The sequence below is a fragment of the Lissotriton helveticus genome, chromosome 7, assembly GCF_964261635.1.
Source record: "Lissotriton helveticus chromosome 7, aLisHel1.1, whole genome shotgun sequence".
NCBI classification, from domain to species: domain Eukaryota; kingdom Metazoa; phylum Chordata; class Amphibia; order Caudata; family Salamandridae; genus Lissotriton; species Lissotriton helveticus.
In genome coordinates this window covers 1,567,763,264-1,567,782,207 of record NC_136068.1, presented here as the reverse complement: position 1 = coordinate 1,567,782,207, position 18,944 = coordinate 1,567,763,264, and the positions used below count along the sequence as shown (strand labels likewise).

The 18,944-nt window shown below is 51.5% G+C and overlaps 1 protein-coding gene across 3 annotated transcripts in view; it reads left to right on the top strand.

Moving 5' to 3' along the window:
* Positions 1 to 18,944, top strand: part of CDC42EP5 (CDC42 effector protein 5) — a 96,578-nt gene that overhangs the window by 29,518 nt on the left and 48,116 nt on the right. The window contains exon 1 of one of the 3 annotated variants that reach the window (XM_078655073.1): positions 18,623 to 18,641. The exons of the other annotated variants lie outside the window; for them this stretch is intronic. The gene's annotated coding sequence lies outside the window, so the exon portion shown is untranslated. Of the gene's footprint in view, positions 1 to 18,622; positions 18,642 to 18,944 lie in introns of those variants that run through there. 3 annotated transcript variants of the gene reach the window in all.

Genomic DNA, 18,944 nt, shown 5'->3' with positions numbered 1-18,944 from the left:
CATCAACTTTTCTGCTGTTGAAAGTAAAATGCGGAAAATATGCCCTATGCTTTTATATAATCAAAAGATTAATGTAGAATGCTTCTTATGGTATGAAAATGACCTTCAATTACAAATACCAATAGCACCGAAACTGTGTCAATTTAAACAGTTATTTATTAATTTAAGTTGGTGCTTTGACCTAGTACCATGCAGAATAATCAAAGAATGCTGGTAGGCAGTCTGAGAGGTTTGGAACTGTTTAAAGTGATCTCTGTGGGGCGTGGCCAAGATGGCGAGCTAAGAGGACGCATCCCTCTCGAGCTCCCGAAGCCCCGGAGCCCGCTCACCGCCTACTACCGCTGATCTCCCCCGGATCAAGCGGATAACGGCGCCCAGCGCGCACGGGAGAGCAGCGACGCGACCTGTGAGGTCCCGGTGCCCTCCAGAGAGCAGCGGAGACGTGCCGGGCGATCCCCGGCGGAGAGGCCTGTCGACGAGCCGGGAGCCCCGGCGGGCCGCCCTGCGGAGCCCACCAGCAGTGCAACCGGGTGCCCTGGCGCGGCTGCCGAGACAACCGAGGGGGTAGCGCTCCCCACAACGAGCTGCCAGGGGGGTGACGGAGGAGCACGTCGCGACAGGCCGGCAGCCCACCGGCCGACCTACAACGTGCCGGACCCGGGGAGCCCAGCTACGCGACCCCGGGGATCCAGGGGCCAGTGAGGCCTACCCCGGCGCCTGGACTTCTGGAGCCCACCAAAGCGCCTCAATCTATCGGAAGGGTCGGCGCGACGGACAGGCACCGCGCCAGGACGCCCTGAGCTGCCCGGGCGGGCTGTGGGGACCACACCGCCACCCCCCCCCCGGTGGACATCGGTGGGCCTAAGGAGCTACAGCGACGCCCAGCCCAGGGGCCTTGATTGCGACAGGGCCCTCCCTCCCTCCTTCATCACGCCTCACGCCGGAGCCGAGCTGTGACCCCCCCCGGGCGTAGACACTCAAGGTACAGGGCTATAGGCCTGGGGGAAACGTGGTGCAGCCCATGGACTGCGGCAAGGGGCACCTGCCACGAGGGATATAGACCGGCGCCACCTCTGTCGCGGGGCGGAGGGAAGCCATCCAGGCCCTTCCAGGCGGACTCCACTCCTGTAGGCGCTACGGGGCTGGCATAGCGGCGTGGCCTACCTGCCTTTCTCCCTAATCGCACTCTTCCTCATGGTGGACCGAAGGTGATATCCCGCGTTCGGGAGGGTCGCTAACGCCCGCCTTGGGGTGGCAACGCGGAAGTGGGCCCGCGGCTGTGCTCGGTCCGTGGGGTGCCGCAGTGAGGGGAGCTGACGCGCACATCTCGACCCACGCTGCCCAGGACCTTCTCGGTGCCCTCTGTGTCGCGGTTCCGCGCCTGTTGTCGCGATGTCGCGATGTCGGGCAACCGAGGGGGTAAGAAGGGTGAACGCACCTTGCCTGATATGCTGAGCAGAGCCGCCCACAGACAGGATAGGAGCCAACCCGCCCCGAGCCCTCCGTCCAGCTCTCGAGGGGCCGAGGGAGGGGAACCTCCGGTGACCCGATCGTTTCTGGAGTCGCTGTTCGGCACCCTAAGGGAGGACTTCCAGGCGCTGAAGCAGGAGGTGGCGGGGGAGATCCGAGAGGTGCGGCGAGAGGTCGATTCCCTTGGGGAGCGAGTGACCGTCGTGGAGGACTCTGGCCAAGCCCGTGATGATGAGAACGCACCTGCAGCAGGAAGTGCTACGACTCAGAGACCAGCAGATTGACCTCCAGGCCCACGCAGAGGATCTTGAGAACAGGTCCAGGCGCAACAACATCAGAATCGGAGGCGTTCCTTCTGGAGAAGAGGGGGAGGACGTGGCTGCGTACCTGGGCGATATGTTTCGCGACATTTTGGGGGAGCCTGGAGACTTCCCGGTGAGAATTGACAGAGCACACAGGGTGGGGCCGCGACGACGAGCCTCTGCACCAGCCCCGGACATCTTGGCTTTCCTACCGGGCTTCCCCTTGAAGGAACGAATCCTGCGCGAGGCTCGACGTCGGCAACCGCTCAGTTTCCGGGATCATCCGGTGGCGCTGTTTCAGGACTTGTCGACTATCACCCTTCAAAAGCACAAGTCCTTCAAGATAGCCACGGACTTCTTAAGAGAACACGGCACACAGTACTCTTGGGGCCATCCCTTTCGGCTCATCTTCCGCTGGAACGGCGCCCTGCATCAACTCCGGTCAATTCAGGACACTTGCGAGGTACTAGGGATCACAGCGACGGACGCTGACACTCCTGCACCCTCCCAACGACGCGTCACCAGGGATGGGTGGCATACTGTCCGCCGACGCCGTCCCTCTGCTTTGCCTGCGCGACCAGCCTCTCCGACGATCAGAGCTGAAAGAGATGACGCAATACTGGCAGTTTCCAGAGACACATCGTCTGGTGAGGTGGCCCTAACGGCCTGAGCACACTCCGGGGGGAGATCCTGATGGCCTCATCTTCATAGCTGTCTGCTACAGGAGACTCACCTTTTGGCCCGAGACTGCCTTAGGATGCGATCACCGAAATTCCCAGTACAGTTTTTCTCCTCAGGGTCCACTAAGACTGCAGGAGTTGCTATCCTAGTCTCCAGACAATTTAAGGGAGAGGTCCTGCACAAAGTGGCGGAACAGAAGGGGAGGCTCCTAGCGTATAGGGTCAAGTTGGGTTTTTTTTGTTCACTGTGGGTTCCGTTTATAGCCCGAATGACCGCCAGGACACATTTCTACACTCAGCCCTCGAACACATAGCGACTACACCGGACAGACACATTCTCATCGGGGGGGACTTGAATATGGTCTTTGATTCGCTCCTGGACAGATCTGCGCAGCGACGCCCACACACCGGGGAGTTCTCACGACTGAGTCACTCCCGCCTAGGTGATCTCGATCTGCATGACTTATGGAGACGCCTACACCCCACTACACGGGCCTACTCTTATTACTCCCATGCGCACAAGACGTACGCGAGACTGGATCACATCCTAGCTACGGGGCCGATGGTTGCGCTAGCGACGGCTTCCGACATAGGGGTTCTCTCGTTGTCGGATCACGCCCCGGTATCTGGTTCCTTTCAGCTGCCACTGGTGTCGCCCTCTCGGGAAGTTTGTCGCCTCAGAGACACCCTGTTGCATAAGCCAACGGTGGTGAAACAGATACGCGACGCGATCTCAGAATACCGGTCCCATAATGATAATGGGGACACGTCCCGGGCGACACAGTGGGCTGCCTTGAAGGCGGTGCTCCGCGGGGAATTTGTTTCCATCTCGTCTGCGGAGAATAGAGACCGACAGCAGAAACGGGATGAGCTTACGACCCAGGTGAGGGAGCTGGAACAGATGCATCAGAGAACGGGGGCCCCCAGGGTTTGGAGGCAGCTTAAAGCGACACGGAAATTGCTCTCCGCGCTAGATATGGACAGGGCGGAATACGCGGCGCTTCGCCTGAAGCACGCTTATTACACTGGCGGTGATCGATGCGGCCGCCTCCTAGCAAACAGACTCCGTGTGAAACATCAACGTATGCAGGTTGCGGAGCTATCAACTCCGAGCGGGGCGACGGCTACGGAGGACCCTCAGATTGCGGAAGGATTCTGCCGATACTACGCCGACTTATACACAGGCGAGCCCTCATCGGTGTCCGCAGAGACAGAATATCTAGATTCGGTCGACCTCCCCGCTCTCACCCCAGAGGAAGCGGAGTACCTGGAGCGGGACATTCGCCCGGAAGAGGTGATTGCGGCTATCTCCCGGCTTAAACATGGGAAAGCCCCGGGCCCTGACGGTTACTCCCCGCTTTTCTACAAGACGTTCTGTCAAGAACTGGTCCCTCTGTTGACGAGACTCTTTAACCGGGAGCCATTCCTCCGGATTTGCTCTGGGCGACGGTTTCGGTTATTCCCAAACCAGGGAAGGATCAGTCCGAATGCGGCTCTTACCGGCCGATCTCGTTGCTGAACGTGGATCTCAAGCTCTACACTGGGATCCTGGCAACTCGCCTGGCGCAATACCTGCCGGGACTTGTGGACCCGGATCAGGCGGGGTTTGTCCCCGGTCGGCAAACGGTGGACAACACTAAGAGGGTGGTGCATGTCCTGGAGAAGGCCTCCCGCGTCCCAGGGGAGCGCATGCTATTGTCAGTCGACGCGGAAAAGGCGTTCGACTGAGTGCGCTGGTCATACCTTGAAGGAGTGCTTCGCAAAGCGGGTATAGGGGAGAAATTCCGCACGCTTGTCTTTAACTGTTACGAACACCCGACCGCGGTGGTGCGGGTCAACGGGTGCAGCTCCGACCGCTTTGCGATTGAACGGGGGACCAGGCAGGGATGCCCACTGTCCCCGCTTCTTTTTGCTCTTTACATGGAGCCGTTTGCCCAGAGGGTCAGACAGAACCCGAGGGTGACTGGCGTCCGGATGGGAGGCCATGTTCACACCATCAGCCTATACGCGGATGACGTGATCCTCATGCTTGAAGACCCGAGAGAGGCACTCCCGGCCTGCATCGCCGAGATGGACGCCTTCACCAAGGTAGCGGGCTTTAAAATGAATATGAGGTAATCGTCGGCCCTAGACCTCTCGCTGTCTGTTGCGACGCGACTTGAATTACAGGGGCGCTTCCCCATGAGTTGCTCTAAAGATCTGATCCCGTACTTGGGTGTCTTGTTGGCGCCCTCCCTGCCCGCTATGGTGACGGCGAACTACGCGGCACTGGGCAGTAAGATGAGGGAGGAGTTGTCCCGCTGGAGCAAGGGTACGTTGTCGTTGCTGGGACGGGTTGCCGCAGTGAAGATGACTCTCCTACCGCAGGTCCTGTACCTGTTCCGGGCGCTACCGCTTCAGCCACCAAAAGGTTGGATCCGTCAGGCACAGGCGGACATTGCCCGCTTTGTCTGGCTGGGCCGCAAGCCGAGGCTTAAGAGAGCCTTGTCTACTCTGGCTCCGGAATCCGGCGGCCTTGGCATTCCGGATCTCCAAAAGTACTTTCACGCAGCGCAGCTACGGTTCTTCGTAGAGTGGAGCAAATGGGAGTCTGACAGACACTGGCTGTTTCAGGACCAGGCGGTGGCGGGCAGGACTTTACAAGAGATCCCCTTCATGCGCAGGGCTCACAGGCCTCCTAACCTTTACGCGTCTTTGGTCACCCAGGTCCCGCTCAGAGTGTGGGATGCAGTGAACGTCACGCGGGAACTTACCACCTTCCCGTCGCCACTTACACCGTTGATCGGGAACCCTGACTTTCAGCCTGGGATGGAGCCTGGCGCATTCGCACACTGGCGAGCTGCCAGGTGCTGCGCTTTGTTTCACATGTATGGTTCAGATGGGATTGTGTCGTTCCAGGACCTCAGGCGGGATTACCACCTGCCTGAGACTGAACTATGCGATATTTCCAGGTTCGCCACTGGGCGCTGCAGCCGCAGGTGAGGGAGCTGGCAGACCGGAAACTTACACCCTACGAGATGTGGTTGGCGACTCGCTCCTCGGATGCCAAGCTCGTCTCGGATCTTTACAAGCTCTTGCAGCCCCCCACCTTCCAGATCCATAACCCGGGGAGGGAGCGCTGGGAGCGGGAGTTGGGGAGGGTCTTGAGCCACAAGGAGTGGGACGATATATCTTACCGAGCACGTCATTCAGCTTATCACACCGGGCTCACTGAGACCTTCACTAAAATAACTACATACTGGTACTACACGCCTCAACGACTGCACGACATGAACCATGGCCTCCTGGATACCTGTTGGCGCGAGTGCGGACAGACTGGTACGCTCACACACATCTTATGGGACTGTCCGTCGCTGGGCCCCTACTGGAAAGAGGTCCTGGATGAAGTTGACCAATGTTTTGACATTGAACTGCCTCGCTTACCGGCCTATGTCTTACTAGGGCTACCCAACAGGTTGATGTATCCCCTGAGGTCCAAGAAGGGTAGGCAGATAGCAATTGCATTAGGCTCAGCGATACAGAACATACTCGTATATTGGCGCACCACCACCATCCCCGACACTACAGGTTGGCTACACAGGTTATGGCACGTTCTAGGTATGGAGAAACTGTCCCTCACAGTGGCGGGAGAGGTGGATAAGTTTGAGGAATTGTGGCACCCCTTTCTCACTCTCTTGCAGTCGGAATTCAAGGAAATTACCTGTCCCCGATACCTCAGGCTCATGCGATTAACATCTCTAACCACTCCGCAAGCTTAGTCGCCCTGGGGGATACCTGTGAGATAGGAGGCGGACCCACTGAAAGGTTGACAAGGGCACATGACACTGGCTCGGCACACCACTGTGGGGAGGGGGGGGGGAGTGGGGGGGTTCGGAGGGAGGGCGGAGGGGGGCAGTTATGTTGAGGGGCGGGTTGTTTTTGGGGTCAGTCGTCATCGCTTCTCGCCTAGCATGTGGCTCTACAACATGTTCTGAGTTTAAAGTCTGCAAATCTGGTGGCGCTCATGATGTGGAGACTCTGAACAGCATCTTTTTGACGACGTATTTCTGTTGTATGTATTGTTTTATACTTCTGCAATAAAATGCTTTAAACATAAAGTGATCTCTGTGTAGCACCCTGGCTGAGGTCAGGAGTGGTTGGGTTGGGTTGGGTTGGGTAACACCAAGGAAATCTCCTTTGAGGGATCTTTGCTGGTGCTTGCAACTTTGAGTGTATGAAGATCAAAGGTGCTCGACTAGTCTAATTACACTAATTGTGTGTAGTATGCAGTTTTCTTATACACTTTTATATGTTTAGAGACAATGATGCAATCCAAGCTGTACAAAGGATCTTGGCCTTTTCCAGCGGGTGGCAGAAGCAACCCATAAGGGAGGCCATATACTTGATTTGATCTTTTCTGAAGAGCATCATCTTAATATTACGGAAATCCTGGCTTTGGTCTGGTCAGACCATTTTTTGATTAAATTCGCAGTGGACATGGCTAATCATAACCGCCGAGTAACTGGTGTTAGGAAAGATTATGTTGGTAGAGACTGGAAGGTGCTTTTGCGCAAGCGGGGTTTAGCCCCTTTGTTTAGGTAGATGACTGCTTTTCGGCAACTAAACTGGTAGGCGAAAATTATACCTCACTCTGCGCGAAGATTACGGCTGTTTTAGACGCATTTGCACCGCTAAAAAAAACCATAGAACCAGGGGCAGACCATCGGCTCTGTGGTTCACTGATAACTTAAACATGAAACTGGATTGTAAATGTGCAGAGAAGACGTGGAGACGGGTTTACTCGGATTTGGACAAACACACGTGGAGATCTAAGATCATGTGTTATAAAAAGAAGATAAATAGGGTTAAGGCAGAATATTTTTCTAGCATGATTCTTAACGCTCCTAATACCTCAAAGTATTTTTAACATTCTGAATAGTCTCACTAACCCTGAGTGCACAAAAAAGCAGATACCCCCTTCCCAGGAACTGTGTAATAACTTGGCTAAGTTTTTCCATCTCAAAATTAAAACTATTATCGATGAGTTGGGAGAGGGGAATCAGCAAGTGGTTCTTGAAACCACTGACACCGTGGGTTTCAGTGATACAGGGAAGAGGGGTAATGATGTTTTTATCACTTTCTCAGATAGCATGAATGGTAATTATTTAACCAAGTTTGCGCCTTTGACCTCTGAAGATTTTTGTAAAGTAGCACAGGGCATTTCATCAGGCTCCCCCTTAGACCCTGTACCTCATAAAATCTGTAAAGAATTGAGGCAGAATTGTTTCCTACTCTGTGGTTAATTTGTAACCAGTCCCTCAACAGTGGGGTATTGCCTTTGCAACCTCATAAAATCTGTAAAGAATTTGAGGCAGAATTGTTTCCTACTCTGTGGTTAATTTGTAACCAGTCCCTCAACAGTGGGGTATTGCCTTTGCAGTGGAAACGAGCTTTAGTGACTCTTTTGCTCAAAAGGCCTCCCTGGACCCGGAATGTCATAAGAACTATAGGTCGATCTCTCTTCTGCCCTTTCCGGCCAAAATTACTGAAAAAGTGGACAGTAGGACTCTCTCCAACCATCTGGAGCAGCATAAATTGCTGGAGGAGGCTCAGTTTGGCTTTCAGCCTGCTCATCGTACAGAGTCGTCCCTGGTGACCGTGATGAACGAACTTCAGATGCAGGCAGACAGGGGTCAGGCAGCTATTCTTATTCTGCTTGACCTGTCTGCCGCGTTCGACACGGTCAACCATGGGACTCTGAGCAGGCTGTGGGAGGTGGGGATGAAGGGCTGTGCTCTTCAGTGGTTCCAATCTTTCCTCACAGGTCGAACGCAGGCAGTGTCCCTCCCTCCTCACCGATCTAATCTGATTAACATCACACATGGTGTGCCACAGGGCTCGGCAATCAATCCAATTTTATTTAACATATACATGAAACCTCTGATTGCAGCCATTAAAGAGCATAAGATTAACATCATAAATTATGCCGACGACATGCAGCTTATTCTCTCATTGGAGGGAAAGCAGTCTAACTATTTGGAGGAGTTCCATTGTTGCTTGCATGATACGGATCTGTGGCTGAAAGGTGATATACTGCAATTTAATGCTGGCAAGACGGAGGTGCTCTTCTGCTCTGCGGACAGGGTTCCCTCTGTGTTGCCCAGTAACTTCTGGCCTAGCGATATGTCAACCGCAGTGAGACCAGTGTATACGGTTCATAACCTGGGCATCATGTTTAATAACAAGCTGACTATGGAGGCTCAGGTTACTAGAACGGTGGGTAGCTGCCTTGCGATTATCAGATCTTTACGGAAAATCTTTCTTTTATTACCCCCTCAGGCACGGGCATTAGTTGTACAGAGCACAGTCCTGAGTAGATTGTATGTATGTAAATGTAAATGTATAGGCATTTATATAGCGCACTACTTACCCGTAGGGTCCCAAGGTGCTTCGACCGCTGCGAAACCCTTCCTGGCTTCCCTGAGAGATGGTCCCTTAATGGGTATCTCCAGGGTGAGACCAGGCATCCCCGGCGGTCTGGTGGAGCCGTTAGTGAAGATGAGGCAAGCTAATGCCCAGAGTTGCCGAGTGTGATCGCTGATCAGAGTGGGCACCGAGGCGAGAGAATTATCGAGTCCGCTGACCCTGGTCCAGTTACCTGACGCGCCGGGAATCGAACCCTGGTCCCGGGCCGTCCTCTGCTCTCGGGTCTGCCGCCTCTAACCAGTGAGCCACACTACTTCACATTGGATTGGATTATTGCAATGCCCTTCTGCTAGAATCTCCAACGTTTCTTTTGGACAGACTTCTTAGAATTCAGTCCACCGCAGCCAAACTTGCCTTGGGCTGGCCTAGGGGGTCCTCTCCCTCCCGGGCCCTGACAGAACTGCACTGGCTCCCGGTGGGGCAGAGAATTCAGTTTAAATCCCTCTGCCTAGTGTTTAAAGCCCTGCATGGGTTGGGCCCTGTCTCGTTGCAGAGGAAATTTGAGTGGTATGTTCCAGCTAGAAACCTCTGTTCCGCCTCGGCAAGATTAGTCAAAATCTCGAGGTTTAGGAAAGTCAGAACGGGTGGCAAAACCTTTACGGTTGCTGTGGCCAGATTGTGGAATGGGCTTCCTCTGGAACTGATACAAGTTAGTGATCTCTTTCTCTTCAGAAGAAGACAAAAAAAATTGCTGTTTCCAAAAATGTAAGGGCTGTATTTTGGGTGGTTTTCCACCCTTGTCGCTCTTCTGCACGTTTCTCTACCATGTACTTTGAGTTTGCCAGCGCCAGGATGCCTGTTAGGTGATAGAGCGCTCTAGAAATGAAATCAATAAATTAAATAATTAAATAAAAAAAATTAATTCGCTGTAGGAAATTGCCACATTTTGCATAGTGTATCCCCCTAGATTTCTGCCTTTACTGTTTTTGCTGGCTGTAGAACACTGCACTTTACCACTGCTAATCAGTGATGAGGTCCCTGTGACCCCCACCCCCTTTCAACATGTGATGATATTGATACACACCTGATTGCTATATTTAACTTACCTAGAAGTCCCCAGTGTGTGATACAAGATGTACCCAGTGCCTGGAAGTTAAATACCACCAGTCGACCAGAGCACCTATTGTGGCATCTAGTTCAGAGGCAGTGCAAACTTATCTTTAGGCCTAGCAAAGTAGCCTGGCTCTCGCTTTGAAAAAACTGAAATTCGGTCCGTCAAAATAAACCCTTTGGATAAGTCAAACCCCCATTTTAAATATTAATAAATCACTCCTATGTAAGGCTTGAGGCACACCAGCAGGGCGATGTGTAGGAGGACGGCAACTCACTTGGGGATGCCTTATGGCAGAGTAAGTAGGCTGGAAAAGGGGGTCGCAAACAGATGGCACTCGGCAGCCTAGAACCGCTGGCCGGCATGGCACAAAAAGGGACAAAAATGGTAGTGAATTGGGGCCGAACTTCGGTGAGAGGCTACCACCCTCACGCAAGTAGTATGAAAACCAACTAAACCCTTTTATGACCCCAAAACCAGCAATAAATGATTTATGCCTGCAAAAAAGTGGAACAATGAACTGTCAGGGTTGTTTTATGAACCTTGTTGGCCACGAGGCAGGGTGCCTGATATTTGAAAGTAGGACCTATAGAAATGTTATGTTAACATGTCCTTGCAGTGGCTATCACTCAAAAGCTATTTTTCACTGTGGGAGGTCTAGTAGTCCGATGTAGGAAAATCAGAGTACAGATTAGGATTTCTAATACTGTATTTCGGGAATGGGATTAGCAAGGAAAATAATTGAATAAATAATTGTAATAGTGCTTAAGAATCCAAGTGAATGGTGAAGTCTTATTTGAATAAATACTAAGGAAAAGTAATTTTACATGATTTGAAAACTGCTCCCAGGGTCTAAGTGTGGGGATGGGATGTTTTTCCCTTGATTCATTTTATTATGTTGGTGTATTTTTGTTGTTGTTAAATTTTACTAAACTTGTCTGATTCAGTTTGGGCTTTTTATTGGTTTGCATTTCAAATGTTACTTTTTGGCACTGCATAAATACTTCACACTTTGCCCCAAGTAAAGCCTATCTTCCTTGTGCCATAGCTACCTGGGGGTTGAGCTCCAGTTAATTTGGTCACTTTGAGCCTTCACCCTGACATGGGTTGTGATTATTCCTGAATGTAGGTAGTTTTGCAGCGTGAATCTTTCTGGATTCACTATGCTGTGCATATTCCGCAATCTGGTGGTTGGGTCCGGAATCGTAGTCCTTTTTTTTGTTTTTTTTTGTCGTAGTCCAGGTGGGCGTCGACGTCCCACCATTTGGTGTACCTTCGGTGACGTCGGCGTGCTTCCGGCGGAAGCTACCACTCTTGGGCGCCATCTTCAGATTCTTTTTTCCGCCGTTGAGTCTGGATCGTCGCGTGAAGCTCCAGAAGTTTTGGAGGAGAAAAGGAAGAAATACAGCAACTCTTCAACGGTGAAGACCTGAGAAGAGGACCATCAGAGGAGAGGCGACGAAGAAAGGAGAGAACTTCGAGATCTTCGACGTCCTTGGAGGAATACGCACACAGGGGGCCCCCTGAGCGCAGGAATGTACAAGACACCCTTTAAATTCTGCAAAAACTGCCACCACAAGTTCGCGCAGAAGGACCAGCACCCGGTCTGCAACCTCTGCCTGCCAATCGACCACGAGAGCAGAGACTGCAACGCCTGCTCCGTCTTCAAGCCGAAGACACTCCGAGTTCGAGAGAGACAGAGGACAGCTCACCACACGATGCAGGGCAAGGGCCAGGCCCCGACGCTTTATGAACTGGGCCTCTCCGACGACGAGGACAACATCACCGAAGGTCCAGATGACTTCACGGTCGCAGAGACTGATAAGAAAACGCCTGACAAGGTAGGAGATTCTACGACCCCGAAAACCCCCACAGGGTCTCGAAAGCCAGAGCCCAGAGCCTCGAAAGGAGCACCGGCGCCGAAAACTTGGACGACCGAAGCTGCATCCTCTGAAAAAGAGCCCAGCGGATCCTTCGAGAAGGACTCCCGGAGGCCGAAGACCAGCGAAAAGCAAAGGTCATCGAAGCAAGCCCCCGAAAAAGGGACTTCGACTTCGAAGGAAAAGGAGCCGAAGAAAGTTTCGATGTCGACGATGCCGCCGAAAAGAGCAGCCGAAACGCTCGACGACGAGCAGGTCGCAGAGATGCAGAGAAAGAAAAGAAGGCTCGAGGCCGAAATGGAGAACATCCTTCAGAGAAAGAAGGACTTCGATGAAAAGATGAGAAGTTACAGGATCCCCTCGAAGCCGGCACCGGCCGTCGCTGAGGTACAGGAGCTCGAGGAGTTCGACGTCGAAGAGACGCCGAAAACTCCGGATCCCTCGGAGAACGAAGAGGAAGAAGACCTCTACTACACAGAAGGGGATTACGGGGAGCAGCAGTCAAGCTACGGCTCAGGTTCCTCAACGGCCCAAGACCAGGAATGGCAGGACATCGAGGCCGAAAACCCAGAGGAGGCTGTGGAAACATACCCCTCGAGGCCTTCGCCACCGGATGACATTGGGGCATACAATGAGGTGGTCAGGAAGGCGGCAGCAGCTTATGGAGTCAAGCTGGAGAAGCCAAAAGCAGATTTCCTGCTGGAGACATTGCTCCCCATACAGACAAGAAGCCAGTTCTTGCCCATGCTAAAGAGTATCACAGACCAGGGGAAGGAAGCCTTCAAGGACCCGGCTACGTGCAGATCAGTAACGCCGAGGACTGAGAAGAAATACAAATTCTCCTCCCAGGACCCAGCTTACATCAAGGGATCCGTCACAGCAGATTCAATAATCGCTGTAACGGCCAGGAAAAGGGCAAACGTCCCAACAACATCTGGACCTCCACCTGACAAGGAAAGCAGGAGGATGGATCTAACTGGCAGGAAAATAGAAAGGAACGCCGCAACGCACTGGCGGATGGCGAACTCCAACGCCCTCCTGAATAGACATCAATACCAGCATTGGGATGAGATGGGCCAATTGCTCAAGCACCTCCCGGAACAATACCGTGAGAGGGCATCACACCTTGTGGAAGAGGGGAAAAGCATCGCTAACTCGTGCCTGAAGTCAGCCTTGGATGGGGCAGAAACATCCAGCAGTCTGATGGCTATAGGCATCACAGAGAGAAGGCAAGCCTGGCTCAGGATCTCAGGCTTCAAGGCTGAGGTTCAGAACAACATCCTGAACACACCCTTCAACGGTGAAACACTGTTCGGAGCCCCAGTTGATGAGAAGCTCATCCAACTGAAGAAGGACAACGAGACGGCAAGGTCCATGGGGGCCCCGCAATTCAGGGGGATGAGGAGGGGCACTCCTACACGGAGGCCGAACGGCAGAGGTGGAAGTCAGCGAGGAGATTCACACCAGAGTTTCCACCAGGGGCAACAGAGTGACAACCAAGGTCACCAGGGCCAGCAGAGGCAAAGCTGGAACTACCAGAGCAGGGGCCAGTTCTTTCTATCAAGAGGAAATGGACGGGGCCAGAGAAGGAGAGGCGGTGAACAACCCCCCTCTAAGTGACTTCACACGGGAAAAGGTGCTCTCCCACTCGAACCCTCCGGGGGAGGAGCACGAGAAAACAAAGAGGAGAGGGCTACACGGACAAGACACAAAGGAACATGTGACACCAGTAGGAGGAAGATTGAGATTTTTTCTCCAGGAGTGGAGAAAAATAACAGACAAGTGAATACTCAACATTATGCAGTTCGGATACTGCATAGAGTTAGAAAAGAGACCACCAAACAGAAAGACAAAGAAAAGAGAGCACTCTGGGAAAAGAGCTGCGATTACTGCAAGAGGAAGCTCAAGAACTCCTCCTCAAAGGGGCCATCGAACGGGTTCCATTCAAGGGAGTGTACTCAAACTACTTCCTGGTGCCAAAAGTGTACGAAAGTTTAAGACCCATCCTGGACCTATGGTTCCTGAACAAATACGTAAAAACTCGGAAATTCAAAATGACGTCCCTACAAGAGGTCATCCCACTGATAAAGGCCGGGGACTTCTTGTCCACCATAGACCTCGAAGAGGCGTACCTGCACATCCCCATGAACAGGCAGCACAAGCACATGCTAAGATTCACAGTAAACAAGGATCACTACCAATTCACGACCCTGGCATTCGGCCTAAAGTCCGCACCAAGGGTGTTCACCAAATGCCTCGCGGCAGTGGCCGCACATCTAAGAAGAAAGGGGATACACGTATACCCCTACCTCGATGACTGGCTCGTAAAGGCAAGCTCTTACAGGACATGCAAAGATCATGCAGAACAGGTGACCAGAATGCTAGCAAGCCTGGGATTCTCCATACACTGGGGAAAATGCTCGATGGAACCAGAGCAAGTGAAAATCTTCCTGAGAGCTCAGATCGACACCGTCCAATGCAGGGTGTTACCCAGCGAAAAGAGAACACTCAGCCTACTGAGGGAGAAACGTCACTACCAGAAGGGGCGAGCTCTGACAGTGAGGACTGTGAGCAAGATCTTGGGGATGATGGCGTCATGCATACACCTGGTCCCCAATGTACGCCTACAAATGAGACCACTCCAAGAGTGGCTGCAACAGCAATGGTCACAAGCTACAGGAAGTTGGGAGGATCTAGTGGTTGTAACGCACAGGGTGCAGGAAGAAATAAGGTGGTGGACCAAGGAAAGAATAACAGTAGGGAAACCTCTAACACCACCGGACCCAACAGTGACCATCACCACAGATGCATCCCAGAAGGGATGGGGCGCACACATGAACAGGCTCAAAGTGAGGTGTCTGTGGAGCCCTACAGATGCAATCAGACACATCAATTACCTGGAATTGAAAACAGTGTTGCTAGCCCTCAAGGCTTTTCAGAAACACCTGTACTACCAGAAGGTGCTAATACAAACAGACAACACCACAACGATGTTTTACATAAACAAACGGGGGAACGCAATCATTCCCTCTGTCAAGCTTGGCACAGGAAATCTGGAAATGGGCTATACCACTAAAAATAGACCTGCTAGCCATACACCTGCCAGGGAAGGACAATGTAGAAGCGGATTGGCTCAGCAGGCAGACTTCAGCGTCCCACGAGTGGGAACTCAACAGTCAGGAAACAGAGAGACTATTCAGGAGATGGGGCACACCAACAATAGACCTGTTTGCAACACGCCGGAATGCAAAATGCCAATACTTTGCATCCAGGCAACCAGAGGCACTATCACAGGGGAATGCCCTATGGATAAGCTGGTCAAAAACATTTGCCTACGCTTTTCCCCCAATACCACTGATCCCCCAGGGTTCTCAACAAATGCATGACGAGCAACATGACGCTCATCCTGGTGGTACCACAATGGGCCAGACAGACCTGGTACTCTCAGATAATGGAGATGGCACAGGGCCCCCCCCCCCACAAATTCTCAAAAAGAAGAGACCTACTCTCCATGGAAAAAGGAGAAGTTCTACACCCAGAGCCGGAGAGCCTCAACCTCTCAGCCTGGCTCCTGAGGACTTAGAGTTCGCACACCTAAAACTACCAGAGAGCACCCTGCGGGTGCTGCGAGAGGCAAGAAGGCCCAGCACACGCAAGTGCTATGGGGAGAAATGGAAAAGATTCACTCAATGGTGTTGCAGGAAAAACTCAATAGAAAACTGACCAGGGAATCCACGGTGCTAAGGTACCTCACGCACCTAATTAATGCTAAGCGAAGCTCATCCTCGCTGAGGGTGCACCTGGCAGCGATTGTGGCATACACAAGAGGAGAAACAGGGAGAAGCTTCTTTACATCCCAAGTCCATAAAAAGATTCTTGGAGGGGGCTAAAAGAATAGCACCACCAAAGAGAATGCCGCCACCAGCCTGGAACCTAAATGTGGTACTAACGGAGCTCATGAAAGCACCTTTCGAACCCATCCACAAAGCATCACTGCAAATGCTAACAATGAAGACGGCCTTTCTGGTAGCAATCACCTCGCTACGAAGGGTGAGCGAACTGCAGGCACTCAAACTGCGGGAACCCTACATCCAGATACACAGTGACAGGGTCATGATGAGAACAGACTCACACTTCATGCCAAAGGTGGTGTCAAGGTTCCACATGAATCAGAGTATTCAGATCCCTAGCTTCTTCCAAAACCCCACTACAAGTGCTGAGAGGTCGCTCCACACCCTGGACGCAAGTAGGGCTGTGATGCACTACATTGAAAGGACGAAGAAACACAGGAAAACAAAACAGTTCTTCGTATCCTTCGCAAACAGTTACATGGGCAAACCAGTGACTAAAAACACCATAGCTCGATGGATCGCACAGACAAAACAATTCTGCCACAAACAAGCCGGCCAGGAGCTAACTGGAGGGGCACAGGCCCACTCCACCAGGAAGAAAGGAGCAACAATTGCCTTTCTGGCCAACACACCAATTCAGGACATATGCCTGGCGGCAACATGGGCTTCAGTGCACACGTTCACTAAGCACTATTGCGTGGATGTACAAATGAACAAAGAAGCACAAGTAGGACAAAAGGTGCTTCAACATATATTAAACAACCAACGCTCCTCTTCCACCCAACTGCCACAAAAGTAACGAAAACCGCTACAAAATCTATGCACAGCATAGTGAATCCAGAAAGATTTACGCTGCAAAACGAATAATTTAACTGTCGGTGTAGTTTTGCAGATTGAAGATCTTTCTGGATTCACTAGCGAACCCACCCGCCTCCGCCAGAAAGATGAGGCTGGAGAAGAAGGTGGAAACACATAGAAAAAAAAGCAAGTTGAAGCTCACAAGATACGTGAAAAGAAAAACGTTGAAATAACGATTAACAAACATAGCCATGGATTCACTACAAAGACAAAAAAGGAAAAAGAGACAGAAAAAAGAATCCGAAGATGGCGCCCAAGGGTGGTAGCTTCTGCCGGAAGCACGCCGACGTCACCGAAGGTACACCAAATGGTGGGACGTCGGCGCCCACCTGGGCTACGACAAAAACAAAAAAAAAACTACGATTCCGGACCCAACCACCAGATTGCGGAATATGCACAGCATAGTGAATCCAGAAAGATCTTCAAGCTGCAAAACTACACTGACCGGTAAGAAACTATTAGTTAGTTATAGTCTCCGAATAGTAATTAAGTTAATATACCAGGGTTCTTAAAGAGCCAATGTCATAGAAAAGTGACTAAAATTGGGGCATTGCTTCATCTATTGCATGGAACAAACAGTTCTTTTGTCTAACATGGCACCAGTTATTTCAAAACAGAATTGCTACACCATGGGGCTTACGCTTGTTTTGCACCCCGTAATAGAACCACACTTTACGGTGAGGTTCACCCTCATTTTTTACTTGTAATGTCCTGCCAAAGAACCATTTGTCCTTTTTAAATACAAATAGATTATTATTTTACAGTAGACCTTAAAGTATGGGTTCGCGCTGGATGAGGTGACGATTTAATTTTTAAATTGCATGAACATTTTGTATTGTAATAATGAATACATTGATTAAAAGTTTGGCACATTGAACTTTGTGTTTATTTTTACACACTTGTTGCCATTTGGACAGAAAATAAAATTGTATTTCGAAGGAAACAACATCTTGCTTTCTTCCCCATTTCCGTTTTGTTCCAACACGTTTACTTTTAACATTTTGCTTACTTTAGTTATATATTTTTTAACTTGAATCAAATCTTGCAAAATCAGGGTGCAGGGTTAATCCGCTGCTGCTGCCTTTAAGTCTCCCCCTCTGATCAGACAGATTGCGCAGGCTCGTGCTGGACGTGTCTCCTGTAACCCGGACAATCCCACCTTGGCATGCGAGGGAGCTGCACAAGAGACTTTGTAGATGGTATCCCTAGCTGGCATACATGCCTAGCCTGACTGGAAGCCGAAGTAAAGCTTACGTTTGTGTACACTCTCATGGGAGGGAGAGCCTCTCAATGGTCCAGTCCAATGGGGAGAACCAGGGCGGAGACCATGCAAAAGGGCTTCATGATTTAAGGTACATACAGTGCACCAATCCCACAGATAAAACGGGGTGAAGCTGGGACCGTGGAGCCCATCTCTCTCTACGAGCACCGAAGCTGTCTTCACTCACTTTGACACCCGCACACAGTTTTGGTGCAACACGTACTTTTGAAAATTGAGATCTAACGTTGTTGAGGAATACATTCGTTCTTGCGAGGCTCTAGCACATTTTTTTTTTTTATCAATTTCAGGCCTGAGTTGAACGTTACTAAATAATTATGAGATCCCATACTGGTGGGACTTGAATGCTAGGCTGGGTAACTGCGATCAGTTAATCTATATATTTGAATTGCTGTATACAACCCTGGCGATCAACAGATTGCCAGTTCGCAGCTGGCACTTTCCCTGTACAGAGGAGAGGCCACATGACGGGTAATGCATTCGCTCTGCTTGTTGGGGCTGTGGCCGGCGCCTTTCATGTTCACGCTGTACAGGCCGGGCCTTTGCAGATCTGGCCCTGCGAGACTCCAGAGGGGAATCTAACCGGGTTGTTTTTAGCTCTCTGGCAGGAAATGGGAGTGTAGAGGGGCTGGGTCCATGTGCAGAGCACATCCAGCTGTGCGGGTTCTAGAGGTGCTGGGGGAGGGCAGGAAGTACACCGCCATCCCTTCCAAAAGCCTGCATCCCTTCTGCTCCCCAGGGCTCAGTATTGTAGCGTGCAGTGCACGGTCCGCGAGCAGAGGGACAGCGCTGCCTAATTGCATACGTGAGTATGTCAAGTATTTTTGTCTCTTGAGCACTGGTCGTTTCCGTTTCCGGGCTAATATACGTCTATCCTGTTAATGCCCCAATGCCTCTTTTGGGCATAACCTTAAATTTATTTTGATGCGCGACCCTCCGTTTCCATCAAGGGGGCTCCTAGCGTGGGTGCGATATATACTCTTCACAAGGACTTATGCTTTGCATAATTAATGTAGGGGTTTGGAATACGTTTCTGGAAACCGTTAGTTCGTGAGGCAGCCTAGGGTGAAGTAGGGATTGAGACACTTTCTCCGAGTCGGACGCTGGC